Source organism: Trachypithecus francoisi, unplaced genomic scaffold (genome assembly GCF_009764315.1).
Source record: "Trachypithecus francoisi isolate TF-2019V2 unplaced genomic scaffold, Tfra_2.0 Lachesis_group15, whole genome shotgun sequence".
Taxonomy (NCBI): Eukaryota; Metazoa; Chordata; class Mammalia; order Primates; family Cercopithecidae; genus Trachypithecus; species Trachypithecus francoisi.
In genome coordinates, this window is record NW_022681460.1 from 46,432,190 (window position 1) to 46,459,363 (window position 27,174).

A 27,174-nucleotide genomic window follows, 5' to 3' on the forward strand; every position below is an offset into this window, starting at 1 on the left:
ACCAGGTAAAAAACCTTGTGCTGAATACTGCAATATAAGTTTTGCAAAGATTAAGTTGTCTTCAAAGAAATGCTTGGGGAAACAAAGAATACATACTAGCATACAATGAGATAATGGTGAAATTCTTTTAAAAATATATTACTTTAAATTAAAAATCACAATTGTATACATTTATGGGGTACATTGCGATGTTTTGATATATGCATGTAATGTACAATGATGATAGAATTCTTTCATATTATTGTTACCAGTGGCAAATCCATACAGGTCTGTAGCAAACCTGATTTTGCCTCTTTGGAGGAAAGAATTCGGCAGAGGGCAGGGCAGGAGTAGGCTTAACTCAGGGGGAGAGATTGAGACAAGTTTTAGAGTCTGAGTGACAGTTTATTAAAAAGTTGTAGAGCAGGAGTAAAAGGAAGCCAAACACACCTGGAAGAGGGCCAAGTGGGCTACTCGAGAGATTCGAGTGCACCATTCAGTCCTGGACTTGGGATTTTATATATTGGCTTAGTTCTAGGGTTTGTTTCTCCTCCCTTGATTTTTCCCTTAGGGTAGGCTGTCCACATGTCCAGCGACCTGACAGCACTTGGGAGGGGCCACATGTGCAGTGTGTTTACTGAAGTTATGTGTCTGCTTACAGGAGGTGTTTTTTGCTTACCAGTCAAATGTTGCCAGATGAAGTCATGCACTGGTTAAATTCCACCATTTCAGCTCTTAGTGTGTATGCTTGAGCCCTTTAACACAACTCCTCAGATCTGCTTACCTACATACTCTAACATTATTAAGGGCCATATAAACAGAAATGCAGTTGGAGATGCATGTTCCTCATTTGTAGGAATGGTTGCTTAAATAACATATGGGCAGAAAAATATTGTGACTTTAAGGGATTTGAACAAAAAAAGAAGAGTAATTTCTAAGGTAAAAACTTAGGATGAAAATTCTGAATAAAATTGCCTCTGTTAACATTCCCATTTCTAGGAATGCATAATCAGATTGCTACTAAATTCATTTCATGCCAATAACAAATATTGATGATCATAGACTTCACAAAGGCTAATTTCATGTTTATTATTAAAAGAATCAGTGAAAACCAGAGCTAGATGTAGTTGTCTGTAGGTATCCAAAGTAAATATATATTTTTATTGGTGCCAATGAAGTTTCAATAAGTTGAAACTTCAATAGTGAAAAATCAACTTTGTGTGCAATGATTTTGACAGTCTAAATTATGTGTAAATTATATAATAGAATTATAATTCTAAAAATTAGTGTGATACTAACAATATTATAGTAATTTTATAATAATACTGAAGTTGTGTGTATGCTCACTTCAGACTTTTTTCCCTCATCAATCGTGTTCCCAGAGGAATGTCATATACCGGTTAAGCTCCACCATTCTGGCTCTTAGTGTGAATGCTTAAGCCCATTTACCCAACTCCTGAGACCTTATTGGGAAGCTGCTGATTACCAGCTCTATGTGTTTTCTATGGAAAAGTGAGCATGTGCACAACTTCAGTATTATTATAAAATTAGTATAACATTATTAGTATTATACCAATTTTTAACTTCAATATTAATTACCCTAATATAATTCTAAGAATTAGTATAATACAGTACATTCAAATGATCACAAACTGATTTTTTTAAATGAGTTGCAGCTGTTACTTTACAGTCTGGTTTGTTGACCTGAATGCTGTTCAAGTCCTACCTTTATTTCATTGATAATCAACTTTTGAGATGATTCAAAGACTGACTGAAAGCTTATTTCTATTTTGTGAGATTCTATTTTGATGCAAGGACAAAATGTTTTTGAGAGAGAAAGGGAGAGATGTTATAATGTTTCAAGTGAAGTCATTGGTTTCTCAAGAACAAAATCGGATTGCTCAAAAAGACATTTTAAAAGAAGTGGTTAAAACCATTATCTTGATTTGCAGTTAAAAGATGGGAGAAAATTGGTGAAAGTTTTTCAGTAGATCAGCTTGATTATTCTCTTGTAGAAAAACCTCTTAATGGAAATTGCTCTCACATTTTGCTTACAGCTATAATTACTAGGTAAGTAAGACTCTTCCAAATTTTCTACTCAGAAAAGTGGCCTTTTCTGAATAGCAAATTTTCCTACATTCAATTGATCACCAAATCCTGTAAAATCTGCCTTCAGTGTAGGTCTGGCATGCTACTGCACCTCAGCATCTCTATGCTACAACAGCAGAAAAACTGTGCCTACTCGACGTGGCTACCAAAATACGCTCCCATGCCCGGACGGGACCACAGATTCTCTCTTACTTTCTTATGATCTGTTCCTCACATAACAACCTCGTTATGTTCAAATAAGAATCTAAGTTTAATTGAGTCAATTCTCACATTTTAAATATTAGTGTCATTACATTGCTTCAGGCTTTCTATTATCTCAGCTTTTTTTTTTTTCTATCATTTACCCCTTTTACTGTATGTTCACACAGACTGCCTTTCAGTGGCTTAAATGCAACTTTAGCCATCAGAATCATTTTAGCCATCAAAATCCTTCTTCTTAATGGAATAATTGCTCCTCTCCCAACCACTCATTCATTTCTTAGCTAACCTCTAATCATATTTTATGTCTATATTGAAAAGGCATCTCTCTATGACTCTTTTCAAAACTCACAATATCATATATTTTATCTTAGCACTCAACACCATACTAAAGGATAAATAACTTATGTAATTCATCTTAGTTAAGAGATTTTACCTTGTTGGACTCTACTTTCTCTTTCTCTCTACCCAACTCCCAGCATATATTTGTGCATATGTATAAATTGCTATATCCTCAACACATCAAAACATATAAGGCATATGGTTACATAGTTGATAATAAATGTTTGTTGAATGTGTGAATTGAAACTAAAGAGCACTGTAGAAAGAAAAGAAAGGAACATTAATAATTTATATATTTGTAGAGATTAACAGATACATACATTACAGGTGAAGAACGTTTACTGTAGCAGAAGTTTCCTAAGATAATAATTTCACAGTGTAGAGACATAACATGGAAAGTTTTGCTAAGTTTCTATATTTTTATTGAAAATTAGTCATAACATTAATGATGATATTAACTGTAGTGTATTCAGTAGTAGAATGAACCATGCAATTTATTCATTCCTATATATAAAGTCTTTGCTTCAGTTTGTTCAAATATTTCTGAAAATGGAAAGTTTTTACACTTCTAGAAAAAAAGATTGACTGCATTATAACCATGATACAAGCAGCAATCCAGACCAGTTTTAACCTGTTAATTCAATAAGTAAAAACTGTTCTCACTGAGCATGCTTTTGCATACCAACCAATCAATTACAGCACCTTGTTTATCAAAATTAGCTAATCACAGACTCGGTCCAATAGATATCCCTCTAAGTGCTAACCAATCAACAACAGTCTTATCTAAGTAACATACTTCTACAGATGATGCTATCCCACTTATTCCATTACAAATCCCTGAACTCTGTAATTTCTTAAAAAGTCTTTACAAGATGGCAGTCTCTTCTCAGAGAGACTGTAGCTAAATAGGATAGCTCCCGTTAATATAATGAGCAATAAATGTAGCATTCTCTTTTTATTTCAGATAGATAGAGATCCTTTGACCATCCTAAGTCATTTATTTTTATTGTCATTTTGCACAGTAAAAAAATGAGGAGCAAAAAATATGTGACTTAATTGCAGTTATGGTGATGATATTAGATCAATATTAGAATATTAGGCTATTGAGTATATTTACTCCAATTATAATTATTTAATCATTATAAAATGTTAATATAGGTATGTCCTTAATAAATACTCTTTATCTAGAACACTTAAAGTAGGGTGTCTACCCACTAAATAGTTTAAGAGCGTGTAAAACAATAACAGAGCAAGAGACATGCACTGAAGGAAATGCTAAGGAAACATGAAAAATAAAGAATGAAATAAGACACTGAAATTAGAAGTGAGTATATCTGTCATAAAAATAAATATACATGATTTAAACCGGTTTTTCTTAAATAACATTTGTAACCACAGAACATTCATGATTCTGAATGCAGATTTATATTACCTTGCATTAAAATAAAATGGAAAAATAAGTAAAGCCAAGGACAGAATGAAATAATAGATTCAAGCTAATATTAGTTTGAGATCATTAGATAATTTGTGTTGATACAACATAAAATCTCAATAAAGATATTATATGCATGAAAGTGCCAATTCAAAACATCACACTGAAGAAAAACTTTAAAATTTCAGTAGAACACTCAAAATATGCATTTTGAACACATTGTTACAAACTAATATGAACAAAAATTGTAAATGGTTAACTGATAACTTGACATAATATATAAATTGTAAAAAAAGGAAATGTCTAGATAATTTTTAATAACATTAATATTATAATTGATATTTTTATTGAACTTGTTGTTTGAACACGTTTATGTCTACTAATTCCACAATTCCAATGAAGAAAAGTGAGTGTATTTTTAAAAATAAATGCACAAAAATATAAGAATACTTAGCAGATTTGGCCGCAGATGAGAAATCTCAGCCAATTTACATAAAGAGAAGTAGGTATACAATTAATAAATGACAAGGGATTTAAATATATCTCTTTGTCTAACAAGTATCTAAACAGGTGGCCGGAGTTAGTAAAGAATAGTCCAAGAATCTTGCAGATTTCTTACACAGAGTTCTCTAAAACTGCCTGGTGATTCGGAGGCAGCACAGCTATCTGAAGGCATGTGCTCAAGAGAGATGCTTAGAAGAGGACTGTTTGAAAGTGTACAAAGGGAATTGATAAACTTCATCACTAGCTAGCTAAGGAGCTGCCCTTCTACACTCCTGCAGAAAAGTTTATTCCCAAGGAAGGTTGAATAAGAAAGCCTCTGTCCTGGAGTCCACTAAATTCTGCTGCTGCTGATGTGACTCACTTTATGAAACTCCGTTTTTACACCCAAATCCGGCTAATCACAGCAAGCAAACCAAAACTTAGAGTACCTCTTGGGAAAACTGAACTGTTCAAGAGAAAAAGCATACAGATAAAGATTTTGAGGTGGATCGAGATGCATTACCTCACATAAAGCAACCTGGTCTCATCTCAATGAGCATAGTGGGTTTAAAGACTAATCAGTATTGTCAACTCTGTTTACACATTTGAGCTTCTTTTCAACTTTTAATTATCCATTTATAAGCATGAGAAAATATCATCAGGAATCATCAGATGTTGAAAGAACACTCAAATAAAAAAGGCAAAAACTAAAACAACAAGAAAGACTTACACTTAATTTGAATGGTGTATTAATATCACAACTACATTCCTGCATTTATCCAAATAATAAGAATAGTTAAATGATTAGAGACCTTACAACAAAGATTTATAGCACACATTTTGTATAACACAGCTAGAGAAATATCAAACAAATTTTCTACTTTTAGGAACTATACTACGTTTCATTGCATAGATTATAGTCGTTAAGACCTATTAAACTGAAGTCTCAAGAAAATATTTTTCTGTTTTGACAAGTCTATGTTATTTATTATTGAATGATGTGTGAGGATATTTCTGTCAGCTTGGCTTGCAATATGCATTATTCTCATTTGCAATCAATAACTTGACTGGCAGGCAACTCCCAGAGAGAGAGAGAGAGATCGAGAATATTTAACTGCTTGCTTTGCCATGCCACATCAGTTAACTTCATCTTTCAAATCTCCCTAATATGACAGCACAGAAAATACCATAGAACAGTATTTCGTAATTAGATTCCTTTTACTTTTGATATTTTTGTTTTTATGAGAGGCAGTATACCTAGTTATAATATGTCATCCTTATATCTTGGGCCTAGTTAAGATTTGTTTTCTCTTCTGCTTTCAAAGAAAGAGAAGGAACATCTTCAACATAATTAAGAATCTTCAGACTCAAAAAAGTCTTCCTGTAATTGCCAAATGACAAGTCATAATATTTATTATTTTAGACATTCATCAGAGCACTAATACCATTAGATAAGACTTTTTACATATCTTACATACTATTTTAATGCAATAGGTATCACTTTGTTTTGTCTTGTCCATCCTTAACCCTGAACTCAATGCTGACAATTTTATGTATTGAATGTCATTGAAAGTGTTTCCCCTTAGGAATTTGAAATTAAAAAAAAAAAAAAATCTAGATGTCCAAAATCTCCTGTTTTAATATAACTTAGGGTTGATCACAGTTAACAAATATTTGGATTTCCATTAGAGGAATATGTCATAAATCAAGCTACTCTAAATTTGTTATATCTTAGTTAAATGAATGCAACTATGGGAAAATTGTAACACATTATTACAGAAATTTGAAGAAATTCAGAAACATAGAGAATCATGCCTCAAACTAGTAAGCACAAAGGTACAAATAAAAATGCAATCTGAATTAGTAATATCTAGCATTTCCACCACTACAACCTTAATTTAAATTATCATCCTTGTTTATCTAAATGACAGTAACACCCTCCCTGTGTCCTGTTTCAGTTTATCTATAGACCACCTTTCATCAGTAGCCAGTTTTTTAATATGTACATCAGATTATATTACTTCTTTCTTGGAAACTACCAATAGTTTTTCATTAAATGTTAAGCAATATCTTTCCTTGTTACCATGGCCTGTGAGGATATACAGGAAATGGTCTTGCTTTTCACCCTCCGTCTTCTTCCTATTCATAAAGTACACCCACTTTGGCCTTTTTTTCTGGCTTTGTTTCACAGCATTTGTACTGGGTCTTCTTTCTGCTTGGCTTTTTTTTTCATGATCTTAACATGATTGCTTCAGTTTCCTAGTTTGGGTCTGAATGCATATGTTACTGCCATTAAGCAGTACAGTGGATAATAAACATTGTTGTATCAAAAACAGCAGCATTGTTTATGCCACCACCAGTCAGTAACTCAAGGAGAGTCACCTCTGCCTCATTTCTGCTCATCAAATTTCATGTGAGTGAAATAAACTGACAGAACCTTAATCACATCCAGAATCCTAGTAGCAAAGGGTCGAGAGGTCACTTTAGCTTTACAATTTCTCTCACTAAAAACAGGAGGAAAAATAAGTTTTGTGCAAGTCAATCTAAGTACAGATATAGATACATTGATAGACCCATAGATATTATAGAGTACTATAGTAAAAGCAATGATGCTTGGCTACACATAGGGCTCTCAGATTAAGATCAGGCCTGTGGGTATTCTAGAAATATGCTCAGGACAATTCCTCCTTATTAAGTCAAAAAGAAGACAACTGATTGATTTTATGCACAATGACTGCATTTTTGCTTGCATTTTTGGGTGTATTCAGGGAGGACAAAACCCAGCCTCTTGATACTAGACAAACATTATTCAGTTTATTGGGATGCCTTTCCTATCATTTTACTATCTAACAGTTTCTAAACATGCTTGGGGATATTCTTGATTCTCTTCCCCTGTGAAGTTTGTAGCTTACTCGTAAAACTCCTACTCAAAGCCCTCTATATTTATGTCATTTTTGTTTTTTTTTTAGAAATTCTTCAAAGATATAAAACATTTAATTATTTTAATTATTTTCCCTTTACAAATATTTATTGTAAATAAATATTTACACCTTGACTCAGACACTGTACCAGACCCTGGGCACGGTCTGTCAGTAGAAGTGAAAAGTGAACTAGCAACTGCATTTTGGGTAGTGAATTCCACTTTATATATTTGCAAAAGCAAAGACATGAATCCACATTGAATGGGAATTAGAGAGATCTGGTCAGGTAAAGGAGATACTTAGTTTAGCTCCAAGTCCCTGAAGCTTACCTAGGAAGATCAAATATGAGGTAGAATCATAGTTCCTACTCCAGTTATTAATACATATGTTTTTTATGTAATTGAACTGGAATGCACTTGTATATGGATATATGGGGAAGATTACGTTTATATGGGCTCACAGAACGACAATAACTATTAAGTATCTCTAAGTCAATGTTCATAAGTGGTCTTGGGAAGGATAAGATCCACAGTAGTTCTTCTCGACTCTACAGTCGTCTGTTTAAAGTTATACAAAGGTATACTCTCCAACTGGGTATTTCTAATTGGTTTCTCAGTCTCTCCTATTAACGGTGTAACCAGTTCTTACTTTAAATTCCCTCTGTTCTAAATACCCAAAGTGATGTATGTTCTACTATTTGGATCTTGGCTCATATGCGCTACAAAGCATTTCTACAAACTTTCTGTTTATGTATGCTGCCACAGTAAAGTGGTTTATCTCAGAAAATACAGCGGAACACAATGCATAACCCTACTTACTATTAGATACAAAGTGTGAAAGCTTTGACACAGAACCTGCTTCCATACTTCAAAACATCTGTGTGTTTATTGATTCCATCTGTGAAGAATGCATTGCAAGTCTGCCTCTATGTGATCAGATGTGGACAATCATTGTGCAACCTGGGCATTGGCTGATAAAACAAATCTACAAATGTTTCAACATGACAGATAACAACATGCCATGTCGGGTCATCAGGACCCTGATTTATTGCTTAGTAAATGAGAAAACCACTTGGAAAGGCTGTAGAGGCTCCATTGCAGGCCTGGCAGAGCAGAAAGATAACATAATAAAATCCTTAGTCCTGCCACAGTTTTATCAAGAGGGTATACAACATTGATTAGCTTGACACTGATTATATGTACATACTTCCTGAATATTGTGCCTGAATCCTACTGGCACTGTGGCATTCACTTATAAATACAGATATATTTTGTACAGACTATTTTATGCTACCTTATCATAAAGAATTGGGTTTTATATTTAACAGCCACATCAAATGTTGACCTCTTGTCCAGATTCCTTGCCTGATCCTGGAACTCTGGACTACTGAAGATAACTGGTGCCCATATACGCATTCAGTTGAATTCAAATTATTGTATCTTTTCAGCCTTGCCTTTCTTAAACCAAATACTTAATGCATCTTCCTCATGAACTTTAGTTTCACAGCAGATCTTATCTCTCTGTACTTGGTAGGCTGGTTCTATTACCACCTTTTCACTTGCCATTATTTTTCGTAGTGTCTATCCCACTGTAAACATGGTTATAAAATGAACAACTCTGCAGTACAATGTTGTCATAACAGTACACATAAATTTGAATTGAGAAAAGCACATAGGAGGTTTGTTGTTTATGTTAAAAAACAGACTTTTATTAAATTTCCAGTAGTGTGAAACTTCTCTATTAAGGTGGTTTACTTTTAAATACAATGCCCTTATCAACGGGGTCTACAGCAATTTGCAGCACATCACTTAAATAAACAAAGCATTTTATCCTGGAAATTTTTATTACCTAATGTTGTTTTTTTTTTCTTCAGGGAGACTTGTGATTTTTTTTTTTTTTTTTTTTTATAATTTTCGCTTCTGAATATGAAGCCGTATGGCTTGGCAAAATGTATTCTTCTCAATTGCAGTTGTACAACCTAGTCAGCATACCTGTGTCTCACCATGACAATGTCCTGAATAAAATCAGAGTGTGCCTTTCTCCAGTTGTGGAGAGCTTGCAGTGTCCCATCCCTCACTCATTCCTAGCTTTGGGAATGAGTGGTCATGACCCATTTCACTAGATTCTGCAGAGAAAAACAGGGCTCTGATTTAGGACGAAATAATATCCAATGTATTGCACACCTCACTGAGGTTTTCTATATACTATCTTTCCTCATCCAATTTTCTAAAACATTTCTATATGTATTCACTCTTTCAAATATATAAAAAGATGGACAATAAACTCGTATAAGTATATGCGTGACACTAAATAGGAACCATACAAATTAAGAAATTAAGAAAACAAAATAATGAAATAAAACAAAACAAAAATGCTAATACAAATTTCCGTTCAAATTGATAAATATTAAATAGTAATTATAATGGAAATTCATAAAAATGATATAGTAATAAACAATTATTACTAGGCTTGTAAGTTTAAAATATTTATTATGAAATCCTTTAAAAAATCTGCATAAAATATTTTAAAATGACCAAATCCTTGTATTCACTTAAATTTTGTTAAAATATTTTTTAAAACATCCAACAATATATGGTCAAATATTTTTACAATATTAAAACTATAAACCACTTGACTATTCAAATCAAAGAAATGTCTAATTAACTAGGGCAGAGCTACTTGAAGTATGGTGCTCAGAGAGTTGGCATCAGTGTAACTAGGGAAAATTTTATAATTGAAAATTCTTGGTCTTTACTGCAGAATCACTGAATCAGACTTTAGAGGAGGGGTAAGGAATCTGTTTTAAGAAGCTTTCCTGAAGAGTCTGAGATGTGCAAAGTTTGAAAAGTATTATGCTAAAGTACATTTTAAAAATCACTTATCAAAAATTCTGTAGTAAATTAATATGTATTAAAATATAAAAGGTTTTCTAGGCTTTACTTGATACCAAAGGGAATGGTTGTCTTTTTGTAAAAAGACATAAATATGCACAGAAAATATTATTGGAAAAGATGGCATTGCAAATGCATGTAGAAAAGACAGATATTTAAATGAATAAGTCACACTCTTTTATTTAAAAATTACAAAGTACAAACCACAGAATAAGAGAAAATATTTGAAAACTACCCGTCTGACAATAAATTAATAACCACAGTATATAAAGTGCTCAAACAACTCTATTGAAAAACATGATCTCATCAAAAAACGAGCAAAAGATCTGAATAGACATTTCTCAAAAAAAAAAAAGACATACAATTGGCAAAATGGTTTATGAGAAGGTGTCCTACATCACTGATTGTCAGAGGAATGCAAATCAAAATTACAATGAAATATCATCTCACCTCACTTAAAATGGCTTTTATCCAAAAGACAGGCAATAACAAATGCTGGCAAGGATGTAGAGTGAAAGGAATCCCTCATGCACAAATGGTGGGAATGTAAATTAGTACAACCACTATGAAGAATACTTTGAAGATTCCTCAAAAAACTAGAAATAGAGCTACCATATGATCCAGTAATCCTATTGCTAAATACATTCCCCGAAGAAAAGAAATCAGTATATCAAAGAGATATCTACACTCCTATTTTTGTTGCATCTGAAGCTGTGTTCACAATAGTCAAGATTTGGAGCAACTTAAGTGTCCATAAACTGATGAATGAATAAAGAAAAGGTGGTACACATACACAATGGGGTAGTATTTTGTCATGAAAAGAAAAATGATACTCAGTCATTTGCAACAACATGGATGAAACAGGAGATCACTATGTTAAGTGAAATAAGCCAGGCACAGAAAGACAAACATCACATGTTCTCACTTATTTATGGGATTTAAAAATCAAAACTATTGAACCCATGGAGATAGAGAGTAGAAGGATGGTTACTAGAGGCTGGAAAGGATAGTGGTAAGGTGTAGGGGAGATAGAGATGGTCATTGAGTAAAAAAAAAATAGGTAAAGAATAAACACTAGTGTTTGTTAGCAAAACAGGGTGACTATAATCAATAGTAATTTAATTATACACTTTAAGAAATTAAAAGAGTATAATGGGATTGCTTGTAACACAAAGTGTAAATTATTGAGGGAATGGATACTCCATTTTTCATGACATCACTATTACACATTGCATGTCTGTATCAAAACATCTAATATATGTATTAATATATTACATAATATATGCACTTACTGTATACCCACAGATTGTTTACAAAAGTTACAAAGAAGTATTCTGTTAAGTAGAGTTGATGTAGAATAACAAAAAATTAAAGAATATGATAAAATTTACTTGCACATGCGTGTGAACATTCTCTGGCCCACAAGGAAAGGACTCCTTTTTTCTACCATGTTAGATCCCAATAAAATACAATTGACACAGACTAAAAGTCTATACCATTCCATCTGAAAACTCACTTTAAAAATAATACTATGGGTAAAAGATGAAAAGACTAAGAAAGCGATTTATAAAATAATTGAAGATTCATATAATTAATTAAATTCCTATTGAATATAGCACATCACAGACAAAAGCTAGACATCCCACCAAAAAAAAAAAAAAAAAAAAAAATGAGTCCAGTGAAAGGCTATGACTAGAGATTGTCTCTGTTCCATGTAGTGTGCTATGAGGTAATAGAAAAGGTAGTTTTTCTGGCTTTAAGAATCAGACAAAATTTGGAGAAAGCACATCCATAAAAATGTAAAGAGGTAAACCACCCAGAAAAAAAAAAAAAAAAGACCCTGAAGGTGGACTCCAAATCATGTGCATAAAAACTAAGCTAAAATCACTTGTTGACCCCAGAATTCTATGTACAGCAAAATATCCTTCAAAAATGAAAACAAAATAAAGATGGCTGCACATGAAAGAGAATCAAGAATTTGTCATTAGCAGATGTACTTTATAATGCATGTTAAAGAAAATTCTTCAGGTGATGGTAAATAATATCATATATAAAGAAAATATAATCTTTCAGAAATGATAAAGGTAGTTTCTAATGGTAAATATCATTAATAAATTCTATCAATCATTTATGGAATGAAAATATCAATTTTACCCCTAATATCTAAGAAAATGTAAGAACAAGGAACACTGTTCAACTTATTTTATAGAGCCAATATAAACCTAAATAGCAAAATGACAGAATTACACAAGAAATATAAATAAAAGAATATTACCAAGAAATATTTCCCATAAACATACACCCAATATACTTAATAGCTTATTAGTAAGTCACATCTCTATATATTACAGATATAGGACTTCTCTGAGAAATGAAAAGTTTATTTAAGATCCAAGAAACAAAAATTATGATTTACAAATTAACACAATAAAAGAGAAAAAACCATACAATAATTCTCTCAACAGGATAAAAATCATTTGAAAAAATTGTGTATCCATTTATAATAAGAACTTCCAATTTGATTAAAAACCCTAAAGGTAACATCAAACTTAATGACCAAATACTGAAAGCTCTTTCCCTAAGATCAGGAGAAGGACAAGAATACCTCTTTCATTCAACTTTGTGTTACAGATGTAAGACCACAGCAATAAGACTACAAAAAGAAATGGAAGGCATAAACATTGAAAAGGAAGAAGTAAACATATCACAAGTTGGTGATGACATTATTGTTTATACAGAAAATCTAAACGTATGAAATTATTAGAACTAATACACAAATTTTATAAAATTGAAGGATGCAAGGCTAAATTTTAAAAATGTATATATGTACTTTTATATATACTTACATATACTTACATATATATATATATATATACTTACATATACATATATATATATGGAGAGAGAGAGAGTCATTCCTTAGTACTTTTGGGGGATTGTTTCCGGGAACATCTGCGTATACCAAAATCAGCTCAACTCAAGTTGATTTCATGGAATCTGGGAATATTGAAAAGGTCAGCCCTCCATATATGTGGATTTCATATCCCTCAAATACTGAGTAGCTTTTGGTTGTGTATGTGGAGCTTCTTGATAAAGAGAACTGATTGTAATTATTACAAGAAAAATCCACTTATAATTGGATCTAGATGCAGTTCAAACCTATGTTGCCCAAGGGTCAACTGTATATATTAGTGGTAAACAATTGAAAATTAAAATCATTGCAATACCATCTGTATTAGTCCTTTCTCACAGTACCGTAAATATACTACATGAGACTGAATAAGTTATAAACAAAAGAGCTTATATTGAATCACAGTTCCACATGGCTGGGGAGGCTTCAGGAAACTTACAACAATGACAGAATATGAAGGAGAAGCAGATACATTCTTCACAAGATAGCAAGAGAGAGAGAGAAAACAGGGGAAACTGCCACTTTTAAAACCATCAGATCTCATGAGAACTCCCTCACTATCATGAGAACAACATGGGGGAAACCATTCCCATGATCCAGTCACTCCCACCAGATCCCTCCCTCAACACATAAGGATTACAATTCAAGATGAGATTTGCATGGGGACACAGAGGCAAACCATATCACCATCCAACAACAAAATACAGATAAATTTAACATAAGATGTTCAGGACCTCTGTGTTGAAAAATATACAACATTGCTGAGAGAAATTGGGTAAAATCTAAATAAATATATGTAGAGATATATTATAGCCATAGATCAGAAGACTCAATACTGATAAGATGTCAATTCTCGTAAAATTGATTTGAAGATTCAAAATATTTTCATCAAATCCCCAAGAGGCTTTCTGAATGGAAATACATTGCATGAAACAGGCATGCTGAGCCTAAATTTTACATGGAAATGCAAGGAGAGTAGAAGAGACAACAATATTAAAAAGGAAACAAAGTCGATGAATTTACTACCTAATTTCAAGACTTACCATAAGGCACCAGTCATCAAGACAATGTATTATTGACATAAGAAATGACAAATAGATCTCTGGAACAGAATAGAAAAGCTAGAAATAAACCCACACTTACACACTGATTTTTATCAGAGTCACTAAAGCAACCTACACATAAAAAGAGAGAGTGATCTTATTTTTATTTGCATGTCTCATATTTAGAAAATTATTTAGGGATACAGGAAAATAACTTCTATAATACCTCATGACAGGGAGAATTAGGACAGTTAATTTGGAGAATAATGGGTACTATTTAGTAACAAAGAATAGACCTATCATGGATGATACACACTAGGCACGTGACAGTGATTTCCTCTGAGGCTGAAGAGAGTGAAAATGCACCTGTCAGTGATGGAGGAAATCTTCCAAAGGGACTAATTTATCTATACAGCTCTTTGTAAAGGAGAATGCATGCATATATTAGAATATTTTAAATGTTTGTATGGTAAAAATAGACTGGAAATAGACATTAAGTTGTTCGTTCTATTAAAGGAAATATGCGTGTTGACTATTGATACTTTTCTGTATTTCTGCATTTTAAATATAATACCACAGTCAAGGCCTGCAATTGCAGCAGCCAATCCTCAAAAAGAATACATTCTGTTGTGTTTACAACTTTTTCAGGTCCTATTTCATTTCTCAAGTGCAGGGGCTTTTCCCAAGGCTCAACTGTCAAAGCTTAATTCTCAGATCTCTCACTCTATGTAAACATTCTAATCCTATTACAAAAAGGGAACTTACTTTAATCCTCTTGTATCAGGCATTCAATAATCTAGAATATCCCTCCATAGGAGTTTCTCCCTGCAAAGGGCTTGTTCTAGAGCCAACAATTACTCAAGCTCATGTATCTTCTCCTTTTCTTTTATTCTTCACGGCACTTCAAGAGTGGGGTCCTTTTATCTCTCCGTTACAGTTAATGAGTTATCATTCTCTCTGTCAGTGCAATCCTGTGATAACAAGCTCTAGTGTGTTTTACTCAAACTAGATAGAATCCACAGCATGATCAATCCGTCTTTAGAAATTGCAGTTCTCATTCATCCCCTGAATAAATCCACAGTTTTAGATATCTGATGGAAACTTGGCCGAAATGCTTCTTCTGGTTGCTTTTTGTAGACATTCAGGATAGGTCCCAGTGTGGGAAGGGCCAGTTCTTATAATTGACTGGACTCTGCCTCCATCTTTATCACTTCACAAATAGATAATTCTCAGTATTTCAGGACCAATCCTTTTCACTGCATCACGAATTTGTTAAGATTTCCTTAACCTACATAATCAAATATATGGTAATTTATTACATTATTTAAAATAATCTAATTTAAATTATATGTCATTGCTCATAATTACACACCTTACAGACATAGTTAAGAAAAATGGCTCTGTCCCCTTAGTCACGGTGCTCTATTACCTACTAGTTTTTGTGCCTAACGCTGTCTTCCTCACACCCAGTTCTGTGGCAGAATCATTACTTTCTATGTATCAGAGATTTGATAATGACTTCAGGGACTTCTCAGGTTCTCTAGCTGTTAATGCTTAGTGTTCACACTTCCATTCTCCTCGCTTTCAAGGTATTTTTATATGTAAAAATAATATTTTTGCTAACAGCTACTGAAACCCTGTGCGGTACAGGGACATAAGAAGACTAACTATTTTTCTTAGGATTTTCAAAACTGCCTGCCCTCTATTATTCTGAGAATGAATTTTCCCTGTGTACTCTCTGTTGCAGTGCTCTGATAATTTTTCTTTTTCTCTGAGTTCTGTTATGGACGATAAAGATTATTCAAGAAATGGTTTCATTTGATTTGGAGAAGAAGAATGTTCACATTTAGAAATGTCAGAGTTGCCACTGGTGTATAAAATGTCATTGATTATATGATAATACTATTTATTTCAGAATTAAGCATACTTTGCCTGGCTTAAGTGGCCTGTAGTTTTATAGTTTAACATGATTTGTTAAGTGTAACAAATTCTTTTAAATAAATCCTACTAATGTCTTACTACTTATTGAAATTCTAATCATCCTTTCATTTACAAGTTTAAATTATACTCCATGGACCTTTTCTTGATCCCCTTTTGGAATTAATTTGTTTTACCTCTGTATATACATAAAATACTCTTATTTCAATAGAAGAACTTGCTTCTGTGCATATGGAATTAATAATTTGTTATTTGCATTTTTAAAAAAATGTACTGTCCTCTCCCAGTTATGAGCTTCATTTATGATGGAAGCTTTCATCTTAGCTCTCTGATAATGTAACATAATAAAAATAATTGACAATCAAGATTTTTTTTAACAATTCAGTCTTTTTTATTAGTAGTATTATACTTTAAGTTCTAGGGTACATGTGCACAACGTGTAGGTTTGTTACATATGTATACATGTGTCATGTTGGTGTGCTGCACCCATTAACTCGTCATTTACATTAGGTGTATCTCCTAATGCTATCCCTTCCTCTTTTCCCCCTCCCCACAATAGGACCCAGTGTATGATGCTCCCCTTCCTGTGTCCAAGTGATCTCATTGTTCAATTCCCACCTATGAGTGAGAAAATGCAGTGTTTGGTTTTCTGTCCTTGAGATAGTTTGCTGAGAATGATGGTTTCCAGCTGCATCCATGTCCCTACAAAGGACATGAACACATCCTTTTTTATGGCTGCATAGTATTCCATGGTGTATATGTGCCACATTTTCTTTCTTTTTTTTTTTTTGATATAAATGATGAATTGATGGGTGCTGACGAGTTGATGGGTGCAGCACATTTTCTTAATCCAGTCTTTCACACAATGAGATACCATCTCACACCAGTTAGAATGGCAATCATTAAAAAATTAGGAAACAACAGGTGCTGGAGAGGATGTGGAGAAATAGGAACACTTTTACACTGTTGGTGGGACTGTAAACTAGTTCAACCATTGTGGAAAATAGTGTGGCAATTCCTCAAGGATCTAGAACTAGAAATACCATTTGACCCAGCCATCCCATTACTGGGGATATATCCAAAGGATTATAAGTCATGTGCTATAAAGACACATACACACGCATGTTTATTGCGGCACTATTCACAATAGCAAAGACTTGGAATCAACCCAAATGTCCCCCATCAAAAAGTAGGCAAAGGATATAAACAGATACTTCTCAAAAGAAGACATTCATACAGCCAACAGGCATATGAAAAAATGCTCATCATCACTCACATCAGACAATTCAGTTTTTTATAAAATACATCACTTAATTATATTTTAAATACAATGTAACTATAAAATAATTTAAATGTGCAACTAGATTAATTTTCTATCTTAAGGTTGAGATATCAGTATAATATAAACCCCATTTGTCATCTTATCATTGTTTTTTAAAATTATGTAAATGAAATCATAAAGTATGTATTCTTTTGTGGATTAATTCACTCAATATATTTTCTGTGAAATGCATACTTCTTATTGCATATGTTCATTTTATTTCATTCATTGAAGTGTAGTATTTCATTGTGTGAGTATTCCACTTTTTATTTCTTACAAAGAAGGTTTTTTGGTGGTCCTGTTACCATTTCTGCTGACTACATCTTGGGTTGCACTTTTATTACTTACTTGAGTCCATTGAGACACAATACTCACACACATGAATTACTTGAATGAGGTTTGTTACTTATAGGTAAGCAGCAAGAGACTACAGAGGCCTAGGACTTACGATGAGCTAGTCCCTTAACATTCAGGGAAGCTGTCTAGGAGAGATGTAGTCTCAGCTGCTCCACTTGTACGGCAATTAAGGGATCTTAGAAAACAGTCCACCTTGGGTTTTATATTCTGAGGACAACATGACAGACTGGGCTAAAGCTTTCATAGATAGATAGATAGATAGATAGATAGATAGATAGATAGATAGATGATAGATGTATATTGTATTTCAATAAGTTTTGGGGAACAGGTGGTGTTTGGTTACATGAATAAGTTGCTTAGTGGTGATTTCTGAGCTTTTGGTGTACCCATCACCTGAGCAGCGTACATTCTACCAATTGTGTAGTCTTTTATCTATCACCAATTCCCACCCTTTCCCCTGAGTCTGCAAAATCCATTGTATCATTGTATCATTCTTATGCCTTCGTGTCTTCATAGCTTAGTCCCCACATATGAGTAATGACACATGATGTTTGGTTTTCCATTCCTGAGTTACTTCACTTAGAATAATAGTCTCCAATTCCATCCAGGTTGCTGAGAATGCCATTATTTCATTCCTTTTCTTTTTTTCTTTTTGGAGATGGAGTCTTGCTCTGTTGCCCAGGCTGGAGTACAGCGGCACAATCTCTGCTCACTGCAAGCTCCATCTCCCAGGTTCACATCATTCTCCTGCCTCAGTCTCTGGAGTAACTGAGATTACAGGCACTCGCCACCGCGCCAGGCTAATTTTTTATTATTTTTAGTAGAGAGGGGGTTTCACCACGTTAGCCAGGATGGTCTTGATCTCCTGACCTCGTGATCTGTTCACCTCGGCCTCCCAACATGTTCTGATTACAGGCGTGAGCCACCGTGCCTGGCCTATTTCATTCCTTTTTATGTCTGAGTAATATTCCATAGTGTGTGTGTGTATGTGTGTATGTATATATGTACACACATATGTATATATACACATATACATGTATACATATACATACATATGCATATATATACACATGCATATATATATCATATTTTCTTTAACCACTCACAGATTGATGGGCATTTGGACTAGTTCCACATTTTTGTAATTGCAAATTGTGCTACTATAAACATGCGTGTGCAACTATCTTTGTTGTATGATGACTTTTTTCTCTGGATAGATACCCAGTAGGGGGATTGCTGGATCAAACACTATATCTACTTTTAGTAATTTAAGGACTCGCCACACTGGTTGCTGTAGTGGTTGTATTCATTAACATTCCAACCAACATTGTAAAAATGTTCCCTTTTCACCGCATCAATGCCAACATCTATTTTTTAAAAATTTTTTATTATAGCCATTTTTTGTATGAGTGAAGTGGCATTACATTGTTGTTTTAATTTTCCTTTTCCTGATAATTAATGATGTTGAGCATTTTTCCACATGCTTGTTGGTCATTTGTATAACTTCTTTTGAGAACTGTCTATTCATATGCTTAGCCCGCTTTTTGATGACTTTTTTTTTTCTTGCTGATTTGTTTGAGTTTTCTGTAGACTCTGGATATTAGTCCTTTGTCAGATGTATAGATTGTGAAGATGTTTTTCAACTATGTGGATTTTCTGTTAACTCTGCTAATTATTTTTTTTGCTATGCAGAAACATTTTAGTTTAATTAAGTCCCATCTATTTATCTTTGTTCTTGTTGCATTTGTGTTTGGGTTCTTGGTCAGGGAGCCTTTGACTAAGCCAGTGTCTAGGAGGGTTTTCCCAAGTTATCTTCTAGAATCTTTGGGGTTTCAGGTCTTAGATTTAAGTTTTTGATCCATCTCGAGTTGATTTTTGTGTAAGGAGAGAGATGAGGAACTAGTTTCATTCTTCTACATGTGGCTTGCCCATTATTTTAGCACCATATTTTGAATAGGATGTCTTTTCCCCACTTTATTTTGTTTTGTCAAAGATCAGTTGGCTGTGTTTGGCTTTATTTCTAGGTTATCTATTCTGTTTCATTGGTCTGTGTGCTTATTTTTATATCAGTACCATGCTGCTTTGGTGTCTATGGTCTTATAGTATAGTTTGAAATCAGATAACGTGATGCCTCCAGATTTGTTCTTTCTGCTTAGTCTTGCTTTGGATATGCAGGCTCTTTTTTGATTCCATATGAATTTTAGTATTGTTTTTTCTAGTTCTGTGAAGATTGATAGTGATATTTTGATAGAAATTGCATTGAATTTGTAGATTGCTTTTGGCAGTGTGGTCATTTTCACAATATTGGTTCTACCCATTCATGAGCATGGATGTGTTTCCATTTCTTTGGGTCATCTATGATTTATTTCAGCAGTGGTTTGTAGTTTTTCTTGTAGAGGTCTTTCATGTTCTTGGTGAGATATAGTCCTAAGTATTTTATTCTTTTGCAGCTATTTTAAAGAGGTTGAGTTCTTGATTTGATTTTCAGCTTGGTTGCTATTGATGTATAGCAGAGCTACTGATTTGTATATATTAATTATGTGTCCCGAAACTTTACTGAATCACTTACCAGTTCTAGAAGCTTTTTGGATAGGTCTCTAGGGTTTTCTAGGTATACAATAATATCGTCAGCAAATGGCGACAGTTTGACTTCTTCTTTACCAATTTGGATGACTTTTATTTCTTTCTCTTGCCCTGTTGCTCTGGCAAGGACTTCCAGTACTATGGTTAATATAAGTGGAAAAAGTGAGCAACCTTCTCTTGATCCAGTTCTCCAGGGGAATGCTTTCAGCTTTTCCCCATTCGGTAAAATGTTGGCTGTGGGCTTTGTTGTAGATGGCTTTTATTATCTTAAGTTATGTCCCGTCTATAAGAATTTTGCTGGGGGTTTTGATCAGAAAGTGATACTGGATTTTGTCAAATGCTTTTTCTGCATCTGTTGAGATGATCATATAATTTTTATTTTTAATTATTTCTGTGATGTATCACATTCATTGACTTATGTTAAACCATTCCTGCATCCCTGAGGTGAAACCCACTTGATCATGGTGGATTATCTTATTGATATCCTATTGAGTTTGGTTCATTAGTTTTTTTGTTGAAGATTGTTGCATCTATGTTTATTAGAGATATTGGTCTGTTGTTTTTTTTTTTTTTTTTTTTGTTATGCTCTTCCCTGGTTTTGGTATTAGGGTGATACTGGCCTCTTAGAATGATTTAGGGAGAACCCCCTCTTTCTATCTAGTGGAATAATGTCAACAGGATTGGTGCCAATTCTTCTTTGAATGGCTAATAGAATTCAGCTGTGAATCTGTCTGGTCCTGGACTTTTTTTTGTTGATGGTGATTTTTTCAATCTTGCTGCTTGTTTTTGGTCTGTTCAGAGATTCTATATATTCTTGGTTTAGTCTAGGAGCATTGTATATTTCCAGGGATTTATCTATCTCCTCTAGGTTTTCTACTTTATGTGTGTGAAGATGTTCATAGTATCCCTCAATAATCTTTTGTATCTCTGTGATATGAGCTGTATTATTTCTCAGTTTGTTTCCAATTCAGTTTATTTGAATCTTCTCTATTCTTTTCTAGGTTAATATCACTAATCCTCTATCACTTTTTTTTTTTTTTTTTTTGAGGCGGAGTCTCGCTCTGTCGCCCGGACTGGAGTGCAGTGGCCAGATCTCAGCTCACTGCAAGCTCCGCCTCCTGGGTTTCCGCCATTCTCCTGCCTCAGCCTCCCAAGTAGCTGGGACTACAGGCGCCCGCCACCTCGCCCGGCTAGTTTTTGTATTTTTAGTAGAGACGGGGTTTCACCGTATTAGCCAGGATGGTCTCGATCTCCTGACCTCGTGATCCGCCCGTCTCGGCCTCCCAAAGTGCTGGGATTACAGGCTTGAGCCACCGCGCCCGGCCTCTATCACTTTTATTTATCTTTTCAAAGAACCAGCTTTTTGTTTCATTTATCTTTTGTATTTTTTTGTTAATTTTTTTTTTCAATTTTACTTAGTTCTTTGTTATTTCTTTTCTTCTGCTGGATTTAGGTTTGAATTGTTCTTGTGTCTCTAGTTCCATGAGGTGTGACCTTAGATTGTCTACTTTTGCTCTTTCAGACTTTGATGTGGGCATTTAATGCTATGAACTTTCCTCTTGCACAGCTTTTGCTGTATCCCAGAGGTTTTGATAGGTCATGTCACTATTATCATTCAATTCAAATAATTTTTTTAATTTCCATCTTGATTTCATTGTTGACCCAACAATCATTCAGGAGCAGGTTATGTAATTCCCATGTATTTGCATGGTTTTGAGGGTTCCTTCTAGAGTTGATTTCCAATTTATTCTGCTGTGGTCTGAGAAAGTACTTGATATAATTTTGATTTTTCTTAAATTTAATAAGACTTCTTTTGCGGCCTATCATATGGTGTATCTTGGAGAATGTTTCATTGTTTCTTTGTTGACTTTCTGTCTTGTTGATATGTCTAGTGCTGTCAGAGGAATATTAAGTCACCCACTATTATTATGCTATTGTCTATCTTGTTTCTTAGGTCTAGTAATAGCTGTTTTATAAATTTGGGGTCTCCAGTGTTAGGTTCATATATATTTAGGATTGTGATATTTTCCTGTTGAAAATATCACATTTTTATATTCTTACATTATTATATAATGTCCCCCTTTGTCTTATTTAACTGTTGTTGCTTTAAAGATTGTTTTGTCGGCCGGGCGCGGTGGCTCAAGCCTGTAATCCCAGCACTTTGGGAGGCCGAGACGGGTGGATCGCGAGGTCAGGAGATCGAGACCATCCTGGCTAACACGGCGAAACCCCGTCTCTACTAAAAAATAGAAAAAACTAGCCGGGCGAGTTGGCAGGCGCCTGTAGTCCCAGCTACTTGGGAGGCTGAGGCAGGAGAATGGCGTAAACCCGGGAGGCGGAGCTTGCAGTGAGCTGAGATCCGGCCACTGCACTCCAGCCTGGGCGACTGCGAGACTCCGTCTCAAAAAAAAAAAAAAAAAAAAAAAAAAAAAAAGATTGTTTTGTCTGATATGAGAATAACTACTCCTGCTCACTTTCGGTGTCCATTTGCATGGAATATCTTTTTCCATCCTTTTGCCTTAGGTTTATGTGAGTCCTTCGGTGTTAGGTAAGTCTCCTGAAGTCAGCAGAAACTTGGTTGGTGAATTCTTATCTATTTCTGCCATTCTTTATCTTTTAAGTGCAACATTTTGGCCATTTACATTCAATGTCGGTATTGAGGTGTGAGGTACTATTCTATTCATCATGCCATTTGTTGCCTGAATACCTTGGCATTTTTTTTTCATTATGTTATTGTTATATAGGTCCTATGAGATTTATCTTTTAAAGAGGTTCTATTTTGGTGTATTTCAAGGTGTTTTTTTTTTTTTTCTTCCAAGATTTAGAGCTAGTTCTTGTACTGCTGATTTGGTAGTGGTGAATAGCATCTGTTTGTCTGGAAAAGACTGTATCTTTCCTTCATTTATGAAGCTTAATTTCTCTGGATACAAAATTATTGACTGATAATTGCTTTGGGTAAGGAGGCTAAACATATTACCCCGATACCTTGTATCTTGTAGAGTTTCTTTTGGGTCTCTTATTGTTCCACATAAATTTTAAAATTGTTTTGTCCTATTTCTATGAATAATATCATTGGTATTTTGATAAAGATTTTATTGAATCTGTAGATTGTTTTGGGTAGTATGGACATTTAACAAAATTGACATTTCCAATTTCAATCCATGAAAAATGGAATATGTTCCCCTATTTTATTTTATTTATTTTATTTTATTTTATTTTATTTATTTTTGAGACAGAGTCTCACTCTGTCACCCAGGCTGGAGTGCAGTGGCACAGTCTCAGCTCACTGCAACGCCTGTCTCACAGGTCCTAAGAGATTCTCCTGCCTCAGCCTTCACAGTAGCTGAGATTACAGGTGCGTGCCACCATTCCCTACTAATTTGGTATTTTTAGTAGAGATGGTGTTTCACCATGTTGACCAGGCTGGTCTCGAACTCCTGACTTCAGGTTATCCACCCACCTTGGCCTCCCAAAGTGCTGGGATTATAGGCGTGAACCACTTTTTCTTTTTTTGTATCCACTTCAATTTATTTTATCAGTGTTTTATAGTTCTCAATGCACAGACAAATCACTTCTTTAGTTAAGTTAATTAATAGGTATTATTTTTTATTTATAGCTATTGTAAATGTGACACATTTCTTGATTTCTTCTTTAGAATTTTGGCTGTTGGCATATAGAAATGCTACTGATTTTTGTATGTTGACTTTGCATCCTGAAACTTTACTGAATTTGTTGCTCAGTTCCAACAGATTTTTTTTTTTGGTTGAGTCTTCAGATTTTTCCAAATATAATATTGTATCATCTGCAAACAGAGATAATTTGATTTCTTCCTTTCCAATTTCGACTTTTTGTTTACTTTTTAATAATTTTATTTTTTTCTAATTTTGTTACTTTAATTTCCCATGGCACCTCGGCAATGTTGAAAACAAATACAAATATAAGGATGTACTCATTTTAACATTTTATGCATGAGCATGTGTCACATGAATTTTGGGGGCGACAGTTTTGACAACAGGAGCAAATCTAAGCAATTGACCAAAAAGAAGCCAGGTAACTGGCTCTGACCCCCACTCCCAACATTTAAGAGATGGCAAAGGAAATCTAAATTAGGTTTAAAAAATCAAGTTGATATGGATATTTCAACAGTGTTCTGTGCTGCAAAACTGAAAATGAAACCATTTAATACGCAGCCCGTTAATATCTGAGTTACACTTTTAGGAACTGTCCACTCGAAGATTCATAAAAATTTGTCAGCTTTTAAAATTAAAGGGATGTTTTTTATTTGTCTTGTCTGATTTCTCTAGCTAGGACCGCCAGTAATATTTTCGATAACAGTGGTGAAAAGGTGCATCTTTTTCATATTTCGTTTTTCATATTTAGAGAAAAGACTTTCAGTTTTTCACTATTCAGTATAATACTAGCTGTGGATCTGTTATATATGGATTTTATTATGTTGAGGTATATTCCTCCTATACCAGCTTTTACAGGTTTTTATGATGAAGGGATGTACACATTTATTAAATGTTTTCTCACCATCAATTGAAAAATTGTATAGTTTTTGTCCTTTATTCTGTTCATATGATATATCACATTGATTTGTGAACATCCTTTCATACCTGAAATGAATCTCACCTGGTCATGATGAATGATCTTCTTTATGCATATGTTGAACTAGGTTGCTAATATTTTGTTAAGGATTTTCACTTCATTGTAGGCCTGTAGTTGTCTCTTTATGATGCACCTTTGTTTTGTTATCAGGGTAATACTGGCCTCATATATTGAGTTCGAAAATATTGCTTTTGATTCTATTGTTTGGAATCGTTCGAGTTAGATTGATATTAATTCTTCTTTAAATGTTTGGTAAAATCAATAGTAAAGCCTTCAGGTCCTGGGCTTTTCTTTATGGTTGACATTTTATTATGGCTTTGATCTTGCTTTGGATTTTTAAATGTTTTAATCTTGGTAGGTTGTATGTGTCTAAAAATTTGTTTCCATCCTTCTAGGTTTTCAAATTTATTGGCATAGAGTTTATTATAGTGGCCTTTAATGATCCTTTGAATTTCTGCAGTATCAGTTGTAATGTTTCCTTTTTCATCTCTGATTTTCTTTATTTGAGTCTCTCTTTGTTTCTTAATCTGGCTAAAGGTTTGTCAATTTTCTTTATATTTTCAAAAAACTAATTTTTTTGTTTCATTGATTGTTTGTATTGTTTTCTTCATTTCAACTTCATTTATCCTCTGATGTTTACTATTTCTTTTCTTCTACTAATTTTGTATTTGCTTTGCTCTTGCTTTTCTAGTTTTTTAAGAGGCATCACTAGGTTGCTCATTTTGAAGTTTTCTTCTGTTATGATGTAAGCATCTATAGCTACAAACTTCCCTCTTACTATTCCTTTTGCTGTATTCCATAGGTTTTTGCCTGTTATGTTTCCATTATCATTGGTCAAAAAATGTTTCAAATTGTTTTTTAATCTGTTCATTAACCTAGTGGTCATTTAGAAGGATATTGTTAATTTTCAGATGTTTGTATAGTTTCCAAACTTCCTCTTGTAATTGATTTCTAATGTTATTCTATTGTGGTCAGAGAAGATGCTTGATGTTATTTCAATTTTTTGAATATGTTAAAACTTGTTTTAAGACCTAACATATGATCTATTGTTATGAATAATCCATGTCCTGAGGAGAAGAATCTATATTCTGTAACTATTGAATGAAATGTTCTGTAAATATCTACTAGGACCATTGGGTCTATAGTGTAGACTAACTTCAAAGTTTATTGATTTTCTGTCTGGACGATCTGTCCAACACTAAAAGTTGAATGTTGAAGTCTCCAGATATGATTTTATCAGAGACTATTTCTCTGTTTAGCTCTAATATTATTTGCTTTATATATTTGGGTTTTCCAGTGTTGGGGGCATATATATTTACAATTGTTGTTATCTTCTCACTGGATTGATTATTTTATCATTGTATAGTGACCTTCTTATAGTTTTGGTCTTGAAATCTTTTTTGTCTCTTCTAAGTATAGACACTCCTGCTATTTTTGGTTTCCTTCCCTTTGTTTTCAGTCTAGGTATGTCATTCTAGGTAAAGTGTGTTTCTTATAGGGAATAGGTTATTGGATTTATTTTTCCTTTATCCATCAGTCACTCTATGTTTTTGTTTGGAGACTTTAGTCCATTTACATTCAATGTTATTAATAATGAATAAAGACTTACACCTGTCATTTTCTTATTTGTTTTCTGGTTGTTTTGAGGAATCTTTTTCCTCATTTCCTTCTTTCTTTCTTCCCTTTCTCTGTGATTTCCTCTACCGGTATCTTTCAATTTCCTGCTTTTTATTTTTTATGTATCCATTGTATTTTTTTGAGGTTACCAAGATGCTTGCAAATACTATCTTATAACTGATTGTTTTACACTGGTGAAAACACTGATTGCAAACTAACCACAAAAACTTTACACTTTATCCTCCCGCTTTTAAACTTTTTGTTGTTTCTATTTATATCTTATATCTATTTATATCTTTTACAGCTTCTATTTATATCTTTTTTATTTATGTCTTATATTCTTATTGTTTCTATTGTCTATATGTTGAAAAGTTATATAGTCACTTTTTATCAGTTCATCTTTATGTTTTTCTACTTAAGATACGCGTTTACACACCAAAA